The 24,267-nt window shown below is 40.1% G+C and overlaps 1 long non-coding RNA gene across 2 annotated transcripts; it reads left to right on the forward strand.

Moving 5' to 3' along the window:
* Positions 1-10: 10 nt before the first annotated feature.
* Positions 11-23,801, forward strand: LOC308634128. Of its 2 annotated transcripts, XR_014018958.1 has the most exons (11): positions 11-148; positions 758-1,007; positions 4,302-4,397; positions 4,538-4,672; positions 5,678-5,739; positions 8,074-8,144; positions 10,138-10,277; positions 19,141-19,331; positions 19,805-19,864; positions 22,170-23,011; positions 23,167-23,801. It is a non-coding gene; the product is annotated as an uncharacterized lncRNA (long non-coding RNA). The 2 variants fall into 2 exon arrangements; XR_014018959.1 differs by lacking the exons at positions 8,074-8,144; positions 10,138-10,277; positions 19,141-19,331; ... (1 more) ...; positions 22,170-23,011; positions 23,167-23,801 and having other exon boundaries at positions 4,538-4,638; positions 5,678-6,434.
* Positions 23,802-24,267: the final 466 nt, after the last annotated feature.

Consider the following 24,267-nt stretch of genomic DNA (forward strand, 5'->3'; position numbering starts at 1 on the left):
GATCGCCTTACCCGGCCCTGTTAACGCTTTCGCCGCCAGGCTGCTGCCTATCAGCTACGCTCTGCTGCTCATCTTTCTTTTATGTCTCTGAGTCAATTTCTGGGGAAGGATTATCAGAAGCAAAATAGAAGCCACCCCAGAAAGCCAGGTATTGACAAAGTTTGTATTTTCATTTTCCCTATTGTCCTTCCTAACCAAGAAGTCGAAACCTGCTCAGTTATAAAGATGCCAAGATGATCTTGTTTATTTAAGCCTTTATAAGTTTTTCCTGAGAAGTTCAGACATTAATGGCAGCTAGCCAGACACATAGGAAAGACTGCTCCTTAAAGACAACGGCCAGTCCCTGAAGTTAGAAATAAGAGGGGCTTCAGTGACCTTTGACTCAATCTCTTTAATTTAAAAAGAAAAAAAAGTAAGTATACAATACACCTATTTGAAATCAAAATACAGAAGTTTTTTTTTCTTTCTTTTTTAACTAAGGAAAAGCAATTGTCCCAGTTCTTCTCCTGCCCTCTACCCACTGTAGTCTTTTCATATCCCAGATAAGGTCTTATACTTCCATTTTTGATTTGTCAGTAGTGCATCTCATGCAAAGTTACAGAGGATTCCAATTGAGTAAGTAAATAATAATAATGTTACCTAACACAGGGATAGCCTTATCTGTGTCAAGCACTGTTCTAAATACCTTACCTGAATTCACCTGCTTAACCCTTTTAACAACCTAAGGATACACTAAACTCTTTACCTTCACTCTCAGGTTGAGGAAACCAAGACACACAGAGAGAACTCATCCCCAGAGTCACCACAGCTAGCAGAAGGTGGTCTGTGCTCTTAACTGCTGTGATAGAATGATATAACTTCAAGAGGAGAAGAGATGGTTCAAGGAAGCTAAATGTCATTTAGGTTGGCAAGAAGTCAAAATATAATGACCAAAATTGACCAATCAGCTCTTGCAAAGGAGGCATCTCTCTGCCCAGAGACATCAAGAGATTCTTTGAAGTTGTCTGGTGAGTTAAGGACAGAAATGGGGCTAGAAACTGATTGTCTTTTTAAAAATATATTTTCTGTTTCAAAATAAGTACCCATTTCTTTATTATTTGGAAAACACTCAGAGAGGTACAAGAAAAATCTTAAGAGGGGACCAAGAGGCCTGAAAACACTATTGTGGTTTTCTTATCTTTCAAGTTCTTTCATGTCATCTCTGAAAAATCAAACATACATAAAGCTCAAAACAAGGGGGAACTTTGGGAAGGAGTGAATGAAATTATCTGTCTTCTGGCCACTGAGTCCTAATTTTCATGTCAATTTCAGACATAATTTTTAACTTATTTTTTAAAACTCCTCTTTGAACTTCAAAAACATCCCATCCTGCTGGTTTGGTGGTGCACACCTGTAATCCCAGCTGCTGAGGCAGGGGGATCGCAAGTTTGAGGCAAGCCTAAGCAACTTAGTGAGACCCCATCTAAAAATTAAAACAAAACAAAACAAAACAAAAAGGGCTGAGGTTATATCTCAGTTATAAAGCTCCTCTGAGTTCAATCCCTAGTACCCCAAAAAAGAAAAAAAAAAACCCCATCCCATTTCACTTTCCTGTATCCTTCAGTTAATTTAGTTAATTTCCTGTATCCTTCAGTTAATTCCCACTCTTGGTTCTGTGCCCATAAGCACATCTTTTATTGTTTGAGGCTCTGTCTTCTCCTTACTGTTTCCCATTTAGTAAAGCTGCTGTCCTCTGAGAGCATCCCTGCAGTCCCCTCACCCCCAGAAAGGGCCACTCAATGCTAGAACTTCTGCTGCAGGGGTTGGCAACATCCTATCTCCTTCCTTTTCTTATTCTTAAACACACTCTATCTCCCTGATATTCCACATCTGCACTTACATGCACACGCATGCTTCCATAATGATGCACACACACATAATCTTAATAACAGTAACATATATCAAATACTAGCTGCATAGCCCAACTGCTAAGACTTTATTTATTTCCTTCTTTTCAAATCTATTTTATTTATTTATTTTAATTAAGTATATATGACAGCAGAATGCATTTTGATTCATTGTACATAATTGCAGCACAACTATTCATTTCTCTGATTGTACATGATATAGCATTGTACTGTATGTGCAGTCAAACATGTACCTAGGGTAGTAATGTCCATCTCATTCCACCATCTTTCCTGGCCCCCTCTTTTGCCCAATCAAAGTTCCTTCATTTTCCCCATGCCCTCCCACCTATTATGGATCAGCATCCACTTATCAGAGAGAACATTCGGCCTTTGGCTTTTTGGAATTGGCTTACTTCACTCAGCAAGATATTCTCCAACTCCATCCATTTACCTGCAAGAGCCATAATTTTATTCTCTTTTAATGCTGAGTAATATTCCATTGTGTATATATTCCACAGTTTCTTTCATCTGTTGAAGGGCATCTAGGTTGCTTCCACAGTTTAGTTATTGTGAAATAAGCTGCAATAAACATTGATGTGGCTGCGTTACTATAGTAAGCTGATTTTAAGTCCTTTGGATATAGTGGGATGGGGGGTCAAATGTTGGCTCCATTCCAAGTTTTCTAAGGAATCTCCATACTGCTTTCCAGATTGGTTGCACCAATTTGCAGTCCCACCAGCAATCTAAGAGTGTGCCTTTTCCCCCCACATCATCACCAACACTTATTGTTGTTTGTATTCTTGATAACTGCCATTCTGACTGGTGTGAGATGAAATCTTGGAGTAGTTTTGATTAGCATTTCTCTAATTACTAGAGTTGCTGAACAGTTTTTCATATATTTGTTGATTGATTGTGTCTGTTCAGCTCCTTAGCCCATTTATTGATTGAGTTGTTTGTGTTTTTGATGTTAAGTTTTTTGAGTTCTTTATATATCCTGGAGATTGGTGCTATATCTGATGTGCATGTGGTGAAATTTTGCTGCCAAAATGTAGGCTCTCTGTTTACCTTATTGATTGTTCTTTTGCTGAGAAGAAGCTTTTTAGTTTTAGTCTATCCCATTTATTAATTCTTGATTTTATTTCTTTCGCTTTAGGAGTCTTGTTAAGGAAGTCAGGGCCTAATCTGACATGATGAAGATTTGGGTCTATTTTTTCCTCTCTTAGGTGCAGGGTCTCTAGTCTAATTCCTAGGTCCTTGATCTACTTTGAGTTGAATTTTGTACATGGTGAGAGATAAGAGTTTAGTTTCATTTTACTGCATATGGATTTTCAGTTCTTCCAGCACCATTTGCTGAAGAGGCTATTTTTTCTCCAATGTATGCTTTTAGTGCCTTTGTCTAGTATGAGATAAATGTATTTATGTGGATTTGTCTCTGTGACTTATATTCTGTACTATTGATCTACATGTTTATTTTGGTGCCAATACCATGCCATTTTTGTAGTATAAACTATAGCTTTGTAGTATAGTTTAAGGCCTGGTGTTAAGACTTGAAACAGATTATCTCATTGAATCCTCCCTAGCATCCCATAACTTTCCTAGGGTTTCAAATCTTGTGAGCCCAGGTTGGTCTAATCCCAGGACTAGGGTTCCTTACTGTGATTGCTCCTCATATTATAAAGTCATATATACGCCATAAGTACATCTACATAGTTTCACTGTATAAATCCATACTTTCATACATAAATTTGTCCTATACACACCAACTGATCCCAGAGCCAATCGAAGACAAGTTGATAAAGTCAAAAAAGGAGAATTGGGCTCCTCTGACCTGTCCATCTGTAGTCTATCTAATTTAATGCCCCCTTCAAGCCCCTGCATGATCAGTAGTCTTCAAACTCTCCTATCTTAGAAAATCCAATCAAATTAGCTCAGTCTCAGGAAAGCAGGATAAATCCAGTGAGTTACTCTTTCCTAGGATACTTGGCAATTGGAAATTCAGACTGATAAAATTGTGATGGGAGAATTTGGGGCCCTAGTGAAGGACAGAAAATTTACACTGAAAGGGAGAAGGGTTCTTTTAGTGCCTCTCAAATCACACCTGTAGGTGGTCCCCAGTACCACCCACATATGAGGATAGTCTTGAGAAAAACATTTTCTTTTGAAGTTTAGGAGAAGGAGGAGAGTTTTAAATGGGGATTACACCCCAGCTTAGCTGAATGCTAACTTGGCATCAAACTAGACAAATGTTTAGTCCTTAAAAATAAAAAGATGAACTGCACATGCCATGCCAGACCCCAGGACCCCCCTGTACCCACCCTGCCAATACTTCTATTCATATTTGTACAGTTATGCAGTAGTTACAGGCTGCATTCTTTGTTTCTTTCTTTTTGAAATAACTGATGTTTTATTTTGGAGGTTCAAACCCAAGGCAGGGATGGTGGGAGATAACACAAGACAAGGCATTTCCAAGATGGACACTGCTTCATGACAAGCCTTGAGGAGGCCCAGCAGGTGTGTACACTGGCTACTTGGGAATCTCCCCATCGGCTGTTCTGTTTGGGAAGAGCAGTGCCTTGGAGCAATTCATGGAAGAGAGAGAAGAAGGCAGAATTGATCTGCATGTGTCTCTCTTACCTTCCCCTTCCCATTAGTCAAAATTTTACCCCATGAGCATCAAATGCTCCATACTTCAAGCTGGGGCTACATGGATGCTGGACCCCATGCCCTGTGGTGGACATTCCATCTAAGTCTGGTAAGAGAAGACAGAAACTCTGGGCATATGGATGGTGAGTACCAAAGAGAATCTGATGCAATACATATGACATGTCCAACACAGGCCAGTACTGTCTTTCTCATTTTCCAGAAGAGGAAATGAGGTGTAGTGACCAAAGATCCTTCCTAAGGTCACCTGGCTCCTGAGTGGAAAGTTCAAGATTGGAACATAGTCTGGCTCTGAAAACTAAAAGACCAAACCTTATATTTTATGTAGCAGGCAAAGGAGAGTCACTAAAAGGTTTCAAGCTGCAGAGTGACATGAGATAGAGATCTTTGAGATAAAGCTCTCAATCTCTACTGTGCTCCATCTTCCCATTGGGCTAAATGGCAAAAGTAGGTGTAAAGTAGGTGTCCCCAGAGAGGCCAGGGCATCCAAGTTTTTGAGAAAACTGATGAAGTCCAGAGCTTCATCTGGGCTTTGGCATTGCCTCTTAGACTTTATCTTCATCTAAATCAAAGAGACAAGTTGATTGGAGGCAGGAAAGATCTGGGTAGAAAAGCCAAAATGAGAGGAAGGAGAGATGAACTTAAAGACCAGGAGCAAGAGGACCATCTCTCTGTCCTGTGTTGGCCTGTGAGTCTGGGGATCCTGGTAACCGTTGATGAATCCTTTGGTGTTGGCGGAGATGGCCAGATTTCATGAACTGTCAGCCTCATCGACCACATCTGTATGGGGGATATCTGGTGTTCATCAGAAGGGAAAAAAGACCACACCCAGCCTTCCCTATTGCATCTGTACAGCTTCTCACTTCATTTGCAGTGTGTCTGGGTACCTCAGCAGACACCAACAGGGTCCTTAACATCTCTGTGACCCCAGAAAAGTGTGACTGTCTGATGGGCCATGGTTCAGGGAGGTGTGCACTCCATTATTTCTATAAGACAGAGATATATCCAATATGGAGATTGATATTGTTATTGTCTATTGTACTCACAGAGTCTGACAAAGGCTCCAATAAATAAGTTTTTTTTTTCTCCCTGTCTTTTCCACTGACTTGCTAACTGTCTTTGATTCCTAGACTACACATACCTCTCCCTGAGAAGTTGCCTGGAACACTTGGACCCTCAGCCCCCAACACAGGTTCTAATGCCCACTGGATGCTAATCCCAGGCTGCAGTCTTTCGTAACACTGTGTGATATTTATGAGCTTCTGATGCTTCTGTTTACATCTTGATTTATGTAAAAAAATAAAAAAGCAATTCTGATCATATCGTACCTCCGTTCAAAATCCTTCAGGAAGCCGGGCATGGTGGCCCACCCCTGTAATCCCAGCAACTTGGGAGGCTGAGGCAGGTGAATTGCAAATTCAAGCCCATCCGCAGCAATTTAGCAAGACCCTGTCTACAGATAAAAAATAAAAGGGCTGGGATGTGGCCCAGTGGTTAGGCATCCCTGGGTTCAATCCCTGGTACCAGAAATAAGCATACAAATAAACAACAAAACCCCCGAAATCCTCCAGTAGGTTCCTGTTTACCATAGGATAAAAATGTAAAATTTTTTTCTGACCTATTTGCCCCTGTATGTCCTGGAGTATCTGCCTCAACCTGCACTTCATCCTCCCCTCACTCCCACTCCAGATGTGCTGCTTCTCTTCATTCTCAGGACACTTTAAGTTTTGCTGCCATAGGGTATTTGTTCATGCTCTTCTTCCTGCTTCCAACACACGTCCTAGTAACTGTTTTATTTTCAACTCTTCTTAAGTACCCTTTTCTTCCTCCCTTTGCCTTTTTTACCCTTTTCTCTGCAAATCTGGGCTTAAATGTCTCTTCCTCAGGGAAGACCTCCTTGATTTTTCAGGAGTAAGAAGTTTGTCATCTCACCCTTCTCCTTCTTGACAGTTATCACTAATGTAATTCAATAACTTTATAATCTTTTATTTAATGCCCAACTCTCCAAATGGACTATAGGAGAGCAAGGCACTTATGTGTCTTTTCATCTCTCTGCATATCTAACACTGTGACTGGCTTGTGGTGAATCTCAATAAGTATTCCTTGAATGTGCTTATGAATGCATGAATGGTGTTCTTAAATAGTTGAGTGTGGGCAGATGTATATCAAATTGTTAGTAGTGGTTTTATAGTTTTGGTGCCACTTTGAATGTCCTCAGCTCCACCTCTAACATAAGGTAAGTTTTACCAAATTTGGGTCTCTCCTCAAAACCCTGCCATGAACTAAAAAGTGCGTGGATTATCATTGGGAACTTGCTCAGAGGTGCTTGACCCAGAGGTGTGGATCATCTTTGACTGATGGGCCGTGTGTGAATAAATGCTCCTTTTCATCCTTTGGGATGGTCCTCAGATTTCATAAGGCTCCTTAGAAGATCCCACGATAAGCACCACTTGCTCATAAGGTACTGACACAATAACTCATCCTTGGATTAGCTCTCCCTCAGCTCCTGTTTCACAAACCCATCCCTAACTCCTGCTCCCAAATTACCTTTAAGGAAGCCTACTCTAAATTACAAAACAAACATGCAGATAACTTTTGTAGATCAAATTATTTATTGGAATTATCACTTTAGAGATTCAGTGTTTTCAATTGACTGGCTCTCAGCCTTTGATGTTCTCAGGATCTCTGCTGTAAAGTTAACCATTTGTAATCCAATCCTTAAGTTCCTTAAGGGTCCCTCCTAGGAGGTCAGGTGATTGGAAATATGAAGTGTGAGGGCTGCTTGTTTGTCAAGTCTCTCTGACTCTCACTACATTCTTGGTGGAGGCCAGGGTCTCTACTTCTTGCTCTCTTCCTTTAGTACCTAGTATGGACCTGGGTGAATGTTTTAATATGTAAATAAAGCTCTGTTATCTGCCGACATGAGTTGACTTTGCCCATGTGACTTGATTTTCTAGTGATACAAGGGAACCTTTGGAACTATTCAAGGACTGGGACAAAGGGAGTGGGCATCTTTCCAACAGTGGAAATGAAGGAAGGCAGAACAGCGGGGGGTGGATGGCTGTGGGACATCCTGCCTTTGAAAGACCTGGAATGAAGTTAATTGTGAGTTTTCCTCTGCAATCAGGAGGATGTTTGCAGGCAAGGAGTGGACCAGAGGGTGCTCCTCTGCAAACACCAGCCCTAGAGAAAGGTGATCCAAACTGGTGCTGAGGACAAAGAGCCAGGGTACATTTTCTGGGGAGGACTTATGGTCCTTAAGTTTAATGAGAAACAGTTTGAACCAGCAATCAAGAGCATGACTTTGGAGTCCAATAGAACCCATCTAAATCCCAGCTCTGACAGTTAACAGATCAGCTGGGCAAATTCTCCATTCCACTCTCTCTCTGATTCCTCATGTATAAGATGAGGTTATTAAGAGCATCTATTTCACTGGGTTGTTCAGAGGAATCAAATGTGGTGATGCATACAATAAATGCTTAATAGATACAGGATTCATCTCTTTTTTCTTCTTTTTGTTAAGCAGATCTCATAAAAGAACCAGGAGCCAGAGGGTTCTCACTCTAACCCCTACAAAACCTGAGGAAGAACACGCAGGTACATGTGGTTAGTTCTTTATCCACCAGAACACTCTTAACACAATGTATCCTTAATCCATCTTTATGTCTTTTCCATAATCACATACTTTTAAAGAATAGCAACTCACTTTCCTAATTGAAATAACTTATTTTAAAAGGAAATTTAAAAAAACCACTTCTGTAAATGAGAAACCAGTTTCACTTGCTGCAGTTTGAAGGTGAATACATGTTTGATTAAAGTAATAGAATACCATTGAATTCCAGTCAAATGCTATTGTCTTCCTAGACTTAAACATGAGGCCTGAGCAATTTGTGTTTAAAAGGGAGAATTAGCAAGAGTTAGAGAGGCATTAACGACTAGCCCTAAACCTAAGCTTTCTTTTTAGTACAATCATAAGAAGAAGGACAAGGGGACAACTTTCCCACTCTGTGATCCAGTTATTCACTTTTTGTCCTGGGTATCCCAGGCTTTGGAGAAACTATGCTCCAGTGTATCATAAAGAATCAAGAAGACAGAAACATTCTTTTTTTTTTTTTTGTATCACAAACAGTGATTTTATCCACCTTCAAATCTGGTGAAAGATTCTTGCATTCTTGATTTTCAGTTGAGAAAATAATCTATGACATATATTTGTATTATTTTTCCTACAGGAGATTAGAAAGCCATTCTAAAGGCAGCTTTGTGAGAAGAGAAAGTAGGTTCTGTTATAGAAAATAATTTGGTGAAACCCAAGTAAAGCCTGTAGTCTAGTTAATTGTATTGTGCCAATGTCAGTTTTTTTGTTTTTATAATATATTATAGTTATGTAAGATGAAGCTAGGTGAAGGGCACAAGGGACTTCTTTGTACCATTTTTTTGCAAATATTATGAGTCTATAATTATTTCAAAGTAAAAATATATATATAAAAATTAAATTCAATGTATAGCCAAAGCCACAAAAATATGCCCCTTTGAGTTGGGCATGGTGGCACATGCATATAAATCCAGTTAATTGGGAGGCTGAGGCAGGAGGATGGTAAGTTCCAGGCCAGCAACAGCAATTTAGCAAGACCTTGTCTCAACATAAAAAAAAAAAAAAATAAAAAAAGCTGGGAATGTAGCTCAGTGGTAAAGCATCCTTGAGTTCAATCCCCAGTATTGCAAACAACAACAACAAAGTCCCTTTGATCCTTAAATAACACTTGTAGAAGTTTGTACTAATATAACAGAAATGTACTTAAGTATATTCCTTGAAGCATCACTTATAATAGTGAAAAGTTCAAAATAACCTTATTGTGCAACAATAGAAGAACAGATAAAGACACACACACATACACACACACACAGATTATCTATCTATATAATATGGGAATGCTATACAACTATTGAAATGATATGTGTATATATATATATATATATATATAATATGAAGAACATTTACAATTAAGTGGATATAGAAACTTTTAACTTACAGGTTATTTAAGAACAATGATAGATATATAATTTAGGACTAGAAGAATGTATGCCAAAATGTCAACAATGGCTGTTTCTGGGAACCAGGCTTGTTAGCTGATTTTTATTTTTTTCATTATGCTTATGTACATTTGTAATTTTTCTATAATGAACATATATTACTAGTTTAATACATTTTAAGAAAATATCATTAAATAGTTTAAATCATTATAAATTTACTAAAACAGTTACAATGAGAGATTTAAATCCTATATAAATTATAATAATTAATGTTAATAATAAATAATAATTGTAATCCTGTGGATTATAATTGATATATAGATGTTATAGTTTGGATTTGGAATGCCCCTCAGAGCCTCATTTTGAAAGCATGGTCCCCAATGCAGCAAGGTGCAGAGATGGGGCATTTGACTGGGCAGTGATTGGATCAAGAGGGATCTGACCTCATCAGTGGACTTATCAATCCATTGATTGCTGAATGGGCTACTGGTAGGCTGAACCTAGATGGATGAAATAGATCACTGGGGACATGCTCTAGAAGGGTTTATCTTTTCTGCAGCTTATTTTTCCCCCTAGCTCCTTCCTGGCTGCCATGAACTGAATGCTTTCCTCCTTTATACCCTCCTGCCATGATGTTCTGCATCACCTCGGGCCCAAAGAAATGGAGCCTCTGACCGTAGATCTCAAACCTCTGAAATGGTAAGACAAAACAAATCTTTCATCCTCTAAATTGTTCTTGTCAGGTATTTTAGTAACAGCAACAATAAGCTGACTAACACAGTAACTATTTAAAAAAATAATTTCAAAGCTCTGAAATTATAGTAAGTCAATGTTAATCCATAACAGATACTGTCTGTGCCTTAAAAAACAAACAAACAAAACAAAACAAAAAAACCCACAAAAAACAACTCTGTGCTCATTTTGCTCCTAACTGGTCTTCCCTATCATCTTTTACTGTTTCCTTTCTGATGAAATTGGTAAATATTTTGATTCAAAACCATTAGCAGGATTCAACCTTAATTCTTATTAAATCCAGAGCAAGTCTATGCAAAAGCTGACAATTTGCCCGGGCTATTGTACTCTTGATCACACAGGTGGGAAAATTGCAAAACTCAGTAATTCCCCAAATGCTTTAGTCCTAGATATCTTTCTTCAGAGGCAGGTCTGGTATTATATGATAGAATACATGAAAAACATATGTTTCTTTTTATTTTTTTCAGAATTAGAATTATTTTTCTATTACTGGCTAAATAACATTTAAAACATGTCAAATAAATTAGTTATTTCGGGGGGCTGTGATGGTGCTAATAATTACCTACCAATTATATGGTATGATGTTATTTATTCACTTATTATCATATATAGTTGGTTTCTTCTACACAATTTTTGTCTCATAGTGCAGGAACCATGCCTATATTGATCATTGTGCCTGACATGAGTGCCTAGTAAATATTTGATGACTGAGAGGAATGACTCCTTTGTGTTTGGAATTCTCACTGATAGAGGAGAAAGCTTGGGACTTGGAATCTGGAGACATGCTTTGGACACTCAGCTGTACCATTAAGAGCTTTTGTGAGCTTTGTGTTCAATAGTTCCAAGCCCTGTCCGTAAAAATATGATCAGTAATACATACTTAAGCTTTTCATAAGGAATACATTTCCCAACATGTGTCAACAGCACTTAGAGCAGAGTCTGCTATCCTTGAGCAGATCTGCTATCTGCAGGTGCTGCAGAGATGTAAGTTGACAATACTAATTTTTCTTTTTGTTGTAGCTGCAGTTTATCTCTTTTTGACATCATTTTTGACCTCTTTAGTGGTTAAGAGCATAAGTTCTAAAGTCAATTGACCTATGCCACCCCATTATTATGATTATTTTGTGTGTATATGGTACTGGGCATTGAACTCCGTAGAGTGCTCTTCCACCGAGCCATATCCCCAGTCCTATTCTAAAAGAAAAAAAAAATTTTTTTTCAAGACAGACTCTCACTAAATTGCCCAGGTTGACCTTGAACTTGTGACCTCCTACCTAAGCCTCCCTAGTAGTTGGGATTACAGGTGTGCACCACTGCGCCTGGCTTTACCACTTTATTAAATAAGAGTGTGACCTAGAGCAAATCACTTTAACACTCTGTACTTGGTTCTGAGAAAAAAGACGATGGTAATAACAACACTTATCCCGTAGGATTATTGTGAGCTTACATCGAGAAGATGCTTATAAAATGCTTCAAAGAGTGTGACAGAGTAGCGCTCAGCAAAGGTTAGCCATTATCCCCTTGCCAGGGCTCTTATTATCTATCATGTTGCATCTAAAGTACAGTTTAAAACTGAGCCCAACTCCTGGCTTCTCTTCCTGAAGCAGTTATCATTCTGATTTGGTCACTGCATGACTGTCAACTCACAGAGCTGCCCCAAGGCCTACGTGGTCATGGGCACTGTAGCATCTTCAGAACTTTAAGAGGGATGGGGTTGGTTATTATGCTAGAATAAATAATAACAATTAACATTATTTTGTGTCAGATTCTGTGCAAAGAACCCTAACCCTGTTATTACCTAGACTTGCAGATGAGGAAGTGGAGCCATTTGGAGGTGATGCTTTGGTCCACTAGTGCCCAAGGAACCCAGGATTTAGATCCAGGCAGTCTGCATTCTTAACCCTCATGTCATCCCATTTGCTGCATCTATGATATTTAAAAAGATGTTCAATACCTTTTTTGCATTTTGATCCTAGATTTCTATTTTTAGTTCTATTTAATAAAGCTCGAACCATGGAAACATGAGCAGCCTTCTCAGGGTAATACCAGGTTAATTTATAAGAAGTATAAAGGGAAATAAGCCTGAAACAGAAAGAGAGAGAGAGTATGGGAAGAATTTATTTTTGAGATAAAATAATGATAAATGCTCAAATTAAATAAAGGCTAGGCAATACATTTTAGTAAAATTCCTTTGGTTTGCAATAACAAATAGAAAATTCTATAGAGATAACCAGAATTGTCTCATTTTGTTTTCATGCCCAATTTATGACTGAATTAAATTTTCAAGTTAAATTCAAAAACTTATTTGTCCTGTTAAGTCTGGCTCTTCCATTTGTGATATTACCGTTGTGGCAATGAACTATGGGTGGACTAGGAACACAGGATTATCGCTGCTGAAGAAGAGGGCTAAAGTGGTGGGCAGTTTACCTCTCCACCCCTGTCTCTAGCCTCAGCCTCTCCTTGCCCCTGCTTGGGGCTAACCATGACTGGGATTCTAAACCAATTTCAGCATTTTTATATTGTCCAATAAAAATTTAAATATACATTCCCCCTTTTTAAAGAAGTTTTTATTTTAAATTTTTTTAGGTGGACACAATATCTTGATTTTATTTTCATGTGGTGCTGAGGATCAAACCCAGTGCTTCACGTATGCCAGGCTAGCGCTCTACCACTTGAGCCACATCCCCAACCCTAAATATACATTCCCTTTTATTCAGCAATTCTATATCTAGAAATTCACTCAAGAGAAATACTCACAAAGACATATATGTATATATACATATATATGCATATATATATTAACACATATATATGTATATATTGGTATATATTTACATAAATGCACACTCTTTCACACACACATATATGTATATGGTTTACTGTTAGTGAAAATATGTGGTGCTACTGTAAATATTCATTGGGAAAGTATTGGTTATAAATACCATTACACATATAGACCCCGCCCCATATATACCATACCGAGGAATATGTAGGTAGAATTGTATACATTAACAATAAATAAGCTGGACACAGTGGCCAATGCCTGTAATCCCAGCAGCTTGGGAAGAAGAAACAGGAGGATTGCAAGTTCAAAGCCAGCCTCAGCAACTTAGCGAGGCCCTAATCAACTCAGTGAGATCTTGTCTCCAAATTTAATACAAAAAAGACCTGGAGATGTGGTTCAGTGATTAAGTGCCCCTGAGTTCCATCACCAGTACTAAAACAAAAAACAAAAAAACAATAAATATAATGGAAAAGAGAAGATCAGTGTTCATAATGCTATTTAGAAGGGTTTTATAAGGATATATATTAGTGATTGTAAATTCCAGTGCATGTAGATGCTGGACTGGCTTGGTAAGTGGGCCAGGTAGGGGCTGTGACTACCTTGAAAGTATGCCTCGTGCTAAGTATCTGGCACCAGTCACCTTCACCTCGTTATTGCTAATGGGGTGGTAGATCTTTGGATTTTCTAAGAAAAGTTGAAAATCACAGTATTTTTCATGCTAGTTTCTGATAGTCTATTTATTTCCTATTCATCTTAAAAGCTGGGAGCCCCATGAAAGCATCTCAGTTGTGTGAAGCATTTTAATTTTTATTTTGTAGCAACTAATAAAACTGCTGTAAAAACCATATTGTATGTGGCCAACTGTGAGTTGACTCTGTGTTACAGGTTCATTATACATCAGCCTCCTAAAACTAAACTAGGGCTGTCCCTGGAGAATCACATTATGGGCCAATATCAGGGTATAGTTTTCCATTGCTTACTTTATACACTGCTTTATTTTTGAGTTAGAGTTGTCTATAATACTTTACTGCTTCTATAATTACCCCCACCACTGCTCTTAAATACATAGAACATACTTACACTGGTCTTATGATATGAAGGTTTGAATCAAACTAAGCTTTTAGACCATTCCAGACAGGAACTAGTTTTAGGACTCTAACCTAGCTTGGGTTTTGTTACCAATCTTAAGAATCTTGACTTTGGTGAACACTGCTGGACTCCTTTAGATAATGAAAATGAGTTCGTCTATGTCATGTGCAGGACTGAATTTCTGTAGCCTTGAGATGATTCTGGCCATTTTGGACTGTATGAGTCCCTGGGAATGGTAGCAGTTTGAAAAAAAATTTTTGTTTTCAGTACTGGGAATTGAACCCAGGGGAGCTCTACCACTGAGCTATATCCCCAGCCCTTTTTATTTTGAGACAGAGTCTTGCTAAATTGCTAAGCCTGGCCTTGAACTTGTGATCCTCCTGCCTCAGCTTCCTTAGCAGCTGGGATTATGGGTATGCTCCACTGTTCCTGGGCTAGAAGCCACTTTTTAAATGTGTTGGGAGAGAACAATCATAGCTTTCACTTCTAGGGTGTACTTGGAGCCTGTGGACAAAATGAATACCTAGGTGAATGAATGATCATTCATTTATTCATTTATTCACTCATTCACTCATTCATTCATTCAACAATGATGCTTATTATGTGACTGGTCCTGTGCAGGGCTCTCATGACAATGAGATACTTTCATGAAGCTCCTTGCTTTGGTGGTGACTCAGGATTAAATTGACTCCCATGAACCAGCATGAAAGTACTATGATGAAGGTCAGTACAGGGTACCTTGGGAGTCCCCACTGTGGTCAAGGAAGACTTGTGGCAACTGTGCTGAGTTTGAAGGATGAGTAGAAATGGAGAAGGATTCTGGCCTGAGAATCCTATAGTTACAAAGGACTGAGGATGGGGGGACTTTCTGGGGACTGTATGTATATTGCCCACCCAGGGCAAGGGGTGTGTAATCGAAGTATCAGACTTTGGGGATGGAATGTGGGTGGACAGCCACCTGATCACAAAGTACTTGGCAAAGAGCCTGGGATACCTGGGCTCCATCCTGAAAGTGACCAAGAACCAGTCATGAGTTTTAAGCTAGGGAGTGACAGAGATGGCCTTTGCATTTGGGGCTGTTTAGATATATATTAAAAAATATATTTATTGTAACAAATATTTTCACTTGAAGTTTCTGCCTTGTGTCTCTTTGAATCTATGAATCAAGAAGTAAAAACACTATGTCTTAATGTGAAAAGAAATAGCCAACTATTTTACAAAATTTACAAAATGATGACTGGGAAACTGTAGTTAATATAAAAATGCATTAAGTTTTGGACCTCCTTGTGCTGCTTGACTGTAGAGACATTTCATGACATTTCATACACAGCCTGAAAGTTAATTAAGCCATTGATTTAGAAGGTTGCTGGTAAATCCTAAACCAGTTTCGAGGGCGTGTATGTGTGTTGTGTGGGGAACTGGTTAAAGGCATCCATAACATTAAGATAATCCTCACTGAATATTGCTACGTTTCCAACTAGCAATTCATCTCATTCCTGGCAGCATTAACCTCTAAGGGCCTTGTTTCCCCTGGAAGGTAGGTGAATGCTCAATTAATAGAAAGAATCAACAGGTTCAGTTTGGTAAGAACTTGTCTTCCCCCTTTTCACAGGTGGTTTATGAGAAGGGAACTGGGAGGGAGGGAGGAGAGATCAGGATGATACTGTAGAGGTGGATTTTGAGCCCTGGAACAGAGTGATCTCACTTGCTACTGCTACATACACATTTATCCTTGGTTTCCTGGCCTTTTTGCCATGGGGATACATGGGTTTGCTGAATATGTAACTGTGCCCCTGGGAGGCTATGAGGTAAGTTTTAGAGAGAGTTTAAGCAGGATTCAAATTCTACCCTCCAACTTCCTGAGCAAGGAGAACTTGGAAAAGTAGTTCACCCTACCTGGTATGATTTCAGAGTGCCTAACTGGCATGGCCTGTTGTTAGAATTAAATGAGATATTTGTGCATAGTGTCTTTATCTGTTTGGGCTGCTATAACAAATCTTCAAGACTGGGTGGCTCATAAACAACAGAAACTTATTGCTTACAGTTTTTGAGGCTGGAAATCCAACCTCTAGGCACTAAAATGTTCAGAGTCTGGTGAGGGCTGTTGTCAGAGTTGGTAGACTTCTGCTGGGTCCTCACAGGCAGAAGGGCCAGGTAAGGGGTCTTTCTGAGGCCTCTTTTATAAAGTCATTAATCATTCATGAAAGCTCTGCGCCATGACCTAATCATCTCCCAGAGGTTCCACCACCATCTCCTTGGGGTTTGGAATTTTAGCATAATAATTTGAAGAGGATGGAAACATTCAAACCACAGCACACGGTGACTGACACATAACTGGTGGTCAATAAATGTTTCTTGCTTGCTTGCTCTGAACTGAAACTCTCTTTGATTTGTTTCCATAGGAATTGCTGTCTCCTTGACTTTTGGCATGCTTATTTTTCATTGGCTGGAACAAATGTATTTAGGAAAGCAGGAACTTGGGTGGCAGAATGGACTGCCTTCCAGTGCTGGTGTACTTCTCCCTTTTGAGAAGTCACTTGATATTTTAAGACAGATATCTTCTCTATAATCTGGAAACAGTAGTGTTCAATTGTTCCTCTACCTTATTTCTTTCAACATTAACATAAGGCAAGGGTTCTCAAACTTTAGAATGCATCAGACTCACCTGAAGAGCTTGTTAAAACATAGACTGCTGGGACTATTCCCAGCATTTCTGACTCAAGTCTGGGTGGAGCCTGAGAATATGCATTTCTCACCAGTTTCCAGGTAACATTGATGTGACGTCCAGGACTGTTCTTTAACAGTTCCTGGCAGATAGAAAACACCAGGTAGATGTAAGCTACTATAATCCTTTATATTTTGGAACAGGAGTAATTTTATAGACAATACTACCTGACTATAATTCTGATTTTAGGGTTTTTATTTTGTCTCTTTCAATAATTACTTATATACTTTCAACTTATATAGTACTAATATACACACAGAGGAGAGGTTTGTATTCTGGGGCTAGGATTCATATAAGTCATTACTGCAGAGGATGTTTGACTAACCTAGATGCAGGAATGGTGTACCAGGATGACCAAGTATCGATGTGATTTTATCAGCCAGGGCTCCATGAAGTGTGACGGGGTTAATAAACAAATTTCTGGGACATTCTCCTATCTTATAAGATCCTCTACTAGATGTGGAGGGCATGCTTCTGGGGGACTTCAGCAAATAACAGGAACCTCTCATAGGCCAAAGTTTTCCTTGGTGATTGTAAAAAGCCCCACCATCTGCAGGGTTTATAAGGATGTGAGGGATGGATCTTCCCACTGAGGAAATCATAGGCCCTGACTCTTTATTTTAGAAGGTGGATGGCAAAGATAGGGCATGGTGACACTTCTGCCACTTAATAAGCAGCCTGAATTACACATCTAAAGTTAACAGCTTCTCCTCCTCCCTCCCACCCACCCTTCAACCCATTACTTAAACCCTGCTTTGTCACTGTTTCTCAGAGCAATTGAGTAGAAATGCTACCTGGGTCTGCAAAACCTTCAAACGCAGTCAGGGTGGGCAAGTTTGGGTTCAGTATTGTGAAGGTCTAGGTGCTACACTCGGAGTCAGAAGATGTTGGCTCACACCCCAACTCTTTTACCTTTGAGCTGTAAGGCCCATCATTTCATCCCCTCATCTGTAAGATGGGGACAAAATTGCCTCCCTTAACAGAACTTTACAAAAAAAAGGTTTTATGTTTAGTATCTGATTGCAGGGCAAGCAATTTTGTTCCTATCTTACAGATGAGGGAATAAGATGGTTGGTCAGTGGCCTCACAGGTTTTGGCATGGCTGATAATGAGCAATATTAATATTGGCTTTTGAGTAAGGATGTCTCTTATTCTGAAACAATGAAGACATAAAAGGGAGATCGGTATGGTGCAAAGTAAGTGATGGGGAAGTATTTCAGGATATCCCTCAGTGTTTGTTCACTGCCTGCCCCGAGAATGTGAGCCCAGTAATCTCATCATAAGGTGTCACTGAACCAACCCTGAATAGGTCTCTCTCCTCTCCATGCTACAGGGGTCCTTAATTGCTGTCTCCTAGGCTATCGGCTTCTAGATAAGGACGGTATTCTCTTTTCCTTATTGTCCAGTCCTGAGCATAGAACTGGACCCCTATAGATATTCCACCAGTGTTTATGGAATGATTCACTGGGAGGATGTGTTTTAATTCTTTGGATCATGATTCTTGTCCATATTCTACACACTTATTCTCACATCTTGTCTTTTGGAAATGTTCTTAGAGTGGTCCATAGCTCTGGGGAAACTCGACTGATGAATCACTGGGTTTGAGTCTAAGACACAGGAAAACCTGTGACCAGAACCATAAGAACTGCTTTCTTCTCTGAGCTGTTTGTGCCTTGGGAACCAAGGCTGGGGAACAAAGGAGGCTTGGGAATTGGTCACTGGAGGTGGGGTGGGCATAACAGCAAAATACTGTGGAGAACTGATCTGTCTTGGCACAGCAGTGCTGTTCTGTATCTTTTTTTTTTTTGAGAGAAAGAGAGAGAAAGAGAGAGAGAGAGAGAACTTTTTTTAATATTTATTTTTTTTAGTTATTGGCGGACACAACATCTTTGTTTGTATGTGGTGCTGAGGATCGAACCCAGGCCGCACGCATGCCAGGCAAGCGCGCTACCGCTTGAGCCACATCCCCAGCCCCATCTGTTCTGTATCTTAAAGGGAGATCTGAACTTTGGGGACTGCCTGCCCTGGAAATAAATGACTGCTTTATCAAAGTGAGCAGGGAACTGACAAAATAAATCTAGCTATGGTTCCCGTTGTTGTTAAGTTTGAAATAGGTGATTTGTGTGTTTTCTGAAAGCTGCTATGATTTGAAGGCTGACAACTTCCTGATTTTTAAAGTTGGTTTCTATTATTGCTTTGTAACCTCCTAGGCATAGTGACAACAGTGATGGCAGCAACGACAGGATGGCCATGTGAAGATGATGTCAGGGTGATTCCCTGAGGGTCTGCTCGGAGACCTTCATGTATTTCCTACAGTAACTCTGTAAGGTTGGCTGGAATCTCAATCCCAATGTACAGATGTGGAGACTGAGGGTCATGGGGGTTAAATGATTGATTCAAGGTAAGACAGTGTGTCACCTTGATTTGAACCTAGTTTAAATCCAGGCTTGACAGCTACAATGATACCTACCTTCACCCTCTAAGCTGCATCCTTTGGAAAGTATAAAGTTGGGTTTATAATGAGATTATACTACTGATCTGCCTCAGTGATATTTTCCAAACAGTTTAAATGAAACTCTTTAAATACAGAGACCCCTCTGCCACAGAAATCCTCCTCTTCTTCCTCTAAGAACCTTTTTTCATAGACTCCCCTCAGGGTTCTGCCTGGGGCCTGATGGAGAAAGTGGGGGCACTAAAGCAATAAAATAAGAGAAATCAAAAGACCCCAGGGCCTGTCATGGATCATCCATAAAACAATGCTTCCCAGCCCTGAAAACTGTCAGACTGCTTCTTTTTGTTCTAAAAGCTCTGGCTTCACAGAACATCAACTTCCCCCTAATAATGAGCTTTTTTCTTCCTTCTCTAATGATACAGGCTTGCCTTGAGGATTCTTATCGTCTCTATTGCTCATCCGTGATGACAGACACACGCACAGTGAGTTTGTCACTTCTCTGCTTTCCTCTTCCTTTCCTGTCACACACCATTCCCACCCCAGCTCAGGCAGGAGCTCAGAGCAGCGCCCCCCTTCCTCTGCCCCCTCGCCTCCTACACAGCCATGCACAGCTCTGAGATCTTCACAAAGCATCATCTGTTTCCTCGTGAATAAGCTCATCTCTCTTTCCCCCAACCCTCCAGGGTGACTTTTGTGTCAGTAGGGTGTGCTGCTGGCACTTCCCCCTGGAGACTTAGCATTTTTGACAAGCTTGTACATTTGAGCAAATATTTACCTTGCATTGATTCTCTTCTATGGACATGCAAAGGATTTTGAATAGATATTCCCATTTGCTACCTGTGAAGTGGATACTGGTGGTTAACCCCCTGTGCAGATGAGGAAACTGAGGCACAACTTGGGCAAGAACACACAGCCCTCTAGTATCTAGAGCATATTTTCTTTTTTTAGAATTTAAATGGATATGTGTGTGTGCATATATATAGATAGATAGATAGATATAGATATATAGATATATCTTTTTAAATTTTATTTATTATTTTAAAATTTTTTATTTATTCTTTCTAGTTATATATGATAGTAGAATGTTTTTTTGACATTTTATTTATACATGGAGTATAACTTCCCATTCTTGTGGTTGTACATGATGTGAAGTTACACTGGCGGTATATTTATATATGAACATGGGAAAGGTATGCCCCATTCATTCTGCTGTCTTTCCTATTCCCACCCCCTCTCCCTTCATCCCATTTCCCTTCGTCTAAACCAATGAATTTCTATTCTCTGCCCCCCCCCCATTGTGTGTTAGTATCTGCATATCAGAGAGAACATTCTCTAGAGACTATCTTCTTAAGCAACATGTTTGAGGTTGTTCTGAAAACTTCTATGTGAATGTTGGAGTGTTTGAGAGCAATATCTGGCTTTTATAGTTTTTAGCCCAAAGGGCCCTACAAAATCAAGGTGGACAAAATAGCTTTGGGAAAGATTAAGCCAAGCATCAACAATAACTAGTGGAGTTTACAGAGCATCCACAGATTATTTAAAATTACTAAAAAAAAAAAAAAAAGACCATTCCCTCCCTGTAGGGACACTAATGGCCTAGTTGGAAATGGTCCTCTGCACCTGCCTCCACTAGACCACCTTCTGCAAGATCTCCTGCCAAGTCATCTGCAGGTTCCCCACACTTCTCTCTCATTGGCCATCCATAGCTAGTTAGGGAGCCCAGATGACAGCAGTCCTCAAGGTCAGCATTGCTTAAAGAGCTTATCCAATACCACAGGTCCTGAGCATTTCAATTCAGTCTAAGAGGCCTAGGACAGGGATCCAGGAGTTTTCATTCTTATTAGCTCCTCTTGTGATCCTAATGCAAGTCTCCAAACCACTGTTTTAAAGTAATCACTGCCCTTTGGGCTATAGCATTAGGAACAGGAAGCCAAAGCACCCGTGGGTTGTTAGCCTGTCTTTGCTTTGGACTGTCTTTGATAGGTGGCAGAGAGCATGGTTGTTATTCTGAAATCCTTTCACTATGGTCACTTTTTGTTCTTTTCCATTCTGCTGCTGGTGAGCATGCAATTGAGAAGCTTTATCTGCTTGCACTTATTATCAAAGTTCAATAATGTATTTTATTAATTTTTAATCTTCTTAATAGGACCAAGATTTTGATCACCACCTGTTCTAAAACTTCCTAATAGAGAATCCCCATTTAGGCCAACGGAAATAATTAGGAAAATGTAGGGAAGAGATACTGTAATACACAGACACTGCCCCAAACTTGGTTTCCTTTGAATGAATTATGAGGAAAGCCCCAACTTTGATAGGAGTTTTTTTTTCCCAAGAAGATGAGTGGCTGCCCCTCCCAACCCTGATAGGCTCTCCCTGCAACACTCCCAAACTGTTGCACTCATCTTTCAGCCCACAGACAGGTCAAGCTGCTTTTAATCACCAGCTGCATCAGGTTCATCACAAATCTACAAACAGGTGCCTGTGCAATTAGTTATTTTGATTTTCCTTGGTCCATACAATGCCTCTAAACTAGAGCTCTTCTGCTGGCCACGTGGGCTGGGGCTCTACAAAGGGAGGAAGCACATCTCTCAGTGTCTTTCAGAGTGCCTGACACATAGAAGGTGATCAGAAAATGTTTGTTGATTGATTGTAATTCTGTGAATCCACCATTTTTTAAGGCTATTGTGAGAATGAGAGTCTGTGGGTAGGACCAGTATCAGTTTATATAAAGTTTCACTCTTCTTAGGCGAAATGAGAAAACTCTGGGCAATGTATTATGTTTTTCAGAAATCTAAAACTTGTTTGATATGAAAGATTGTCTAAGTCTGTGGTCTTCCTGATTTGCAGGTTTGGATTGCCTTTATTTTATGGGGTGGTTGCCGTTCATATGACGATGTTGATTAAATGGGTGTTCACCATTTGGGGCCAAATGATACCCAACCATCCATTTGACCAGAGTTACCTTTAGCAAGTGTAAATCAGGACATATCTGTATCAGATTGCAGAGGTAGCTCAGTGATGGAGTACATGCTTAGCACGCGCCAAGCCCTGGGTTTGATCCCCAAGCCCGCCCCTCCCCCAAAGAGATTCTATATCAGTATCCTACAGCTTCCCATTGTCCCATTGCACTGTGGATAAAATCCCAAATACATGTCAGGCCCTCATAAACTGGTCCTGATTATAACTCTGATCTCATCTTCAGTCGTCCATCCCATCCAGGTCATTTTATTCAAACTGGCCTTCTGTGGCTCTTGAGGAGGCTGGGCTTTTGCCTCTGCCTCAGACCTTTCCTCAGGACTCTGCCTTGAACCCTTGCCCTCACCTGGTCCATCATGGTATTTAGGGCTCCTCTCCTGCCTCTGCTGCCCCCCTCCATGTCCTTCTTTGTCCTTCCTATCACTCTCCTTCCTTCTCTCTGCTGTGCTCTTCAAACACTTACCACCATCTATCAAGTTTATTTGATCCTTATTAATTTGTTCTGGTCTCCCCGCTCCTCCTGGGATATCAGTTCCAGAAGCACATTCTTACTGGGTGCCCAGCATCTGGAGCAGTGTCTGCCTAACAGGGGTTTTGTAATTATTTGCTGAATGAAGGAAAGAAGGGACATTTCCTGCAGGAAACTGCTTAAGGTTAGGGACCCTCTTTTCAGCTTCCATGGCCTCCTGCATTCTACCTCCCACAGCTCTTGCTCCCTGGGGTTGTACTGGCCACTGACTAGTCTGCCGCTTCTGCTGGCCCCTGGGCTCTGGTGTGTGGAATGACCTCCCTCATCCTTGGACTCCAGGAGCTGGCACAGTGCTAGTGTGAAGCTGATGCTGGACTGTATGGAACATATCCAGGCTGCTTCGGTTCTGGCTGGCTGGACTGAGGACCCAGGGAAACCTATTTCAGAGACCAATCACAGACCATAATTTCATCATTGTATTGTCAGGGCTGAGCATTAGAATACACCTAACAAATGTTTTTTGATTGAATAAAGAAGACAATGACAAAAAAAAAATAGTCTGGCTGCAGGACCAGAAATAAAACTTTGAAAATTGGTCAATATCTAAGTATTTACTGCTCACAGAGTTGGTCCCAAGGAGGGTGAATTTGGGGACTCAGTTTCTCCTGTCTTGTCCTTGGGTCAGTTCTTCCTATGTTTTCATCTCCCACATATTTCCCTGGGCTCTTGTCCTGCACATTTTCTAAAGCAGGGCTCCTCTTGGGCTCCCTGTTTTCCTGGCAGTTCACTTTCCCTTGGCCTCTTTCTCCCCACTGTTGCCAAGTCAGGCCTTTTCCAAGATGCAGGACCCACTCCAGTGCCCTGGGACCTTGCTCAGCAATTACTACCATGAGCTGAGACACCACAGGAAAACACTGAGCCTCTTCTGCAAAGAAGCACGGATCCTCCATCTTCTTTGATTTAAGAGAGAAACAACATATAACTAGGAAAAGAGTATGTAATTCTATTAAATCAAACGAGTTCCAAAAGTGCTGACTATGGGTGGTGATGCGTCTATTAATTTGACTGTGGTCATCAGTATGCAACGTATATTATGTATATCAGATCATCATATTGTACACCTTGAACATACAAATTTTTGTCAATTTAATGTCTTAAAAAATAAAATCATTAAAAAATGACACACCTTTCAAAAAAATTAGTGGCTACAGTAGTGATTACTAGAGCTAGGAAAGGTGGGGGAGGGGATTTGAGGGATGTTGGGTAAGGAGTGACAAAATGCAGAAATAATAAGTTCTAGTGTCCTATAGCACAGCAGGGAGACTATAGTTTATAATGACTTATTATATATTTTCATTAAAACTAAAAGATGTTCCTGGGCTCCCAACATCAAGAATTAATAAATGTATAAGGAGATGGAAATACTAATTACTGTGACAG

The sequence above is a fragment of the Spermophilus citellus genome, assembly GCF_964194105.1.
Source record: "Spermophilus citellus genome assembly, chromosome: 1".
NCBI classification, from domain to species: Eukaryota; Metazoa; Chordata; class Mammalia; order Rodentia; family Sciuridae; genus Spermophilus; species Spermophilus citellus.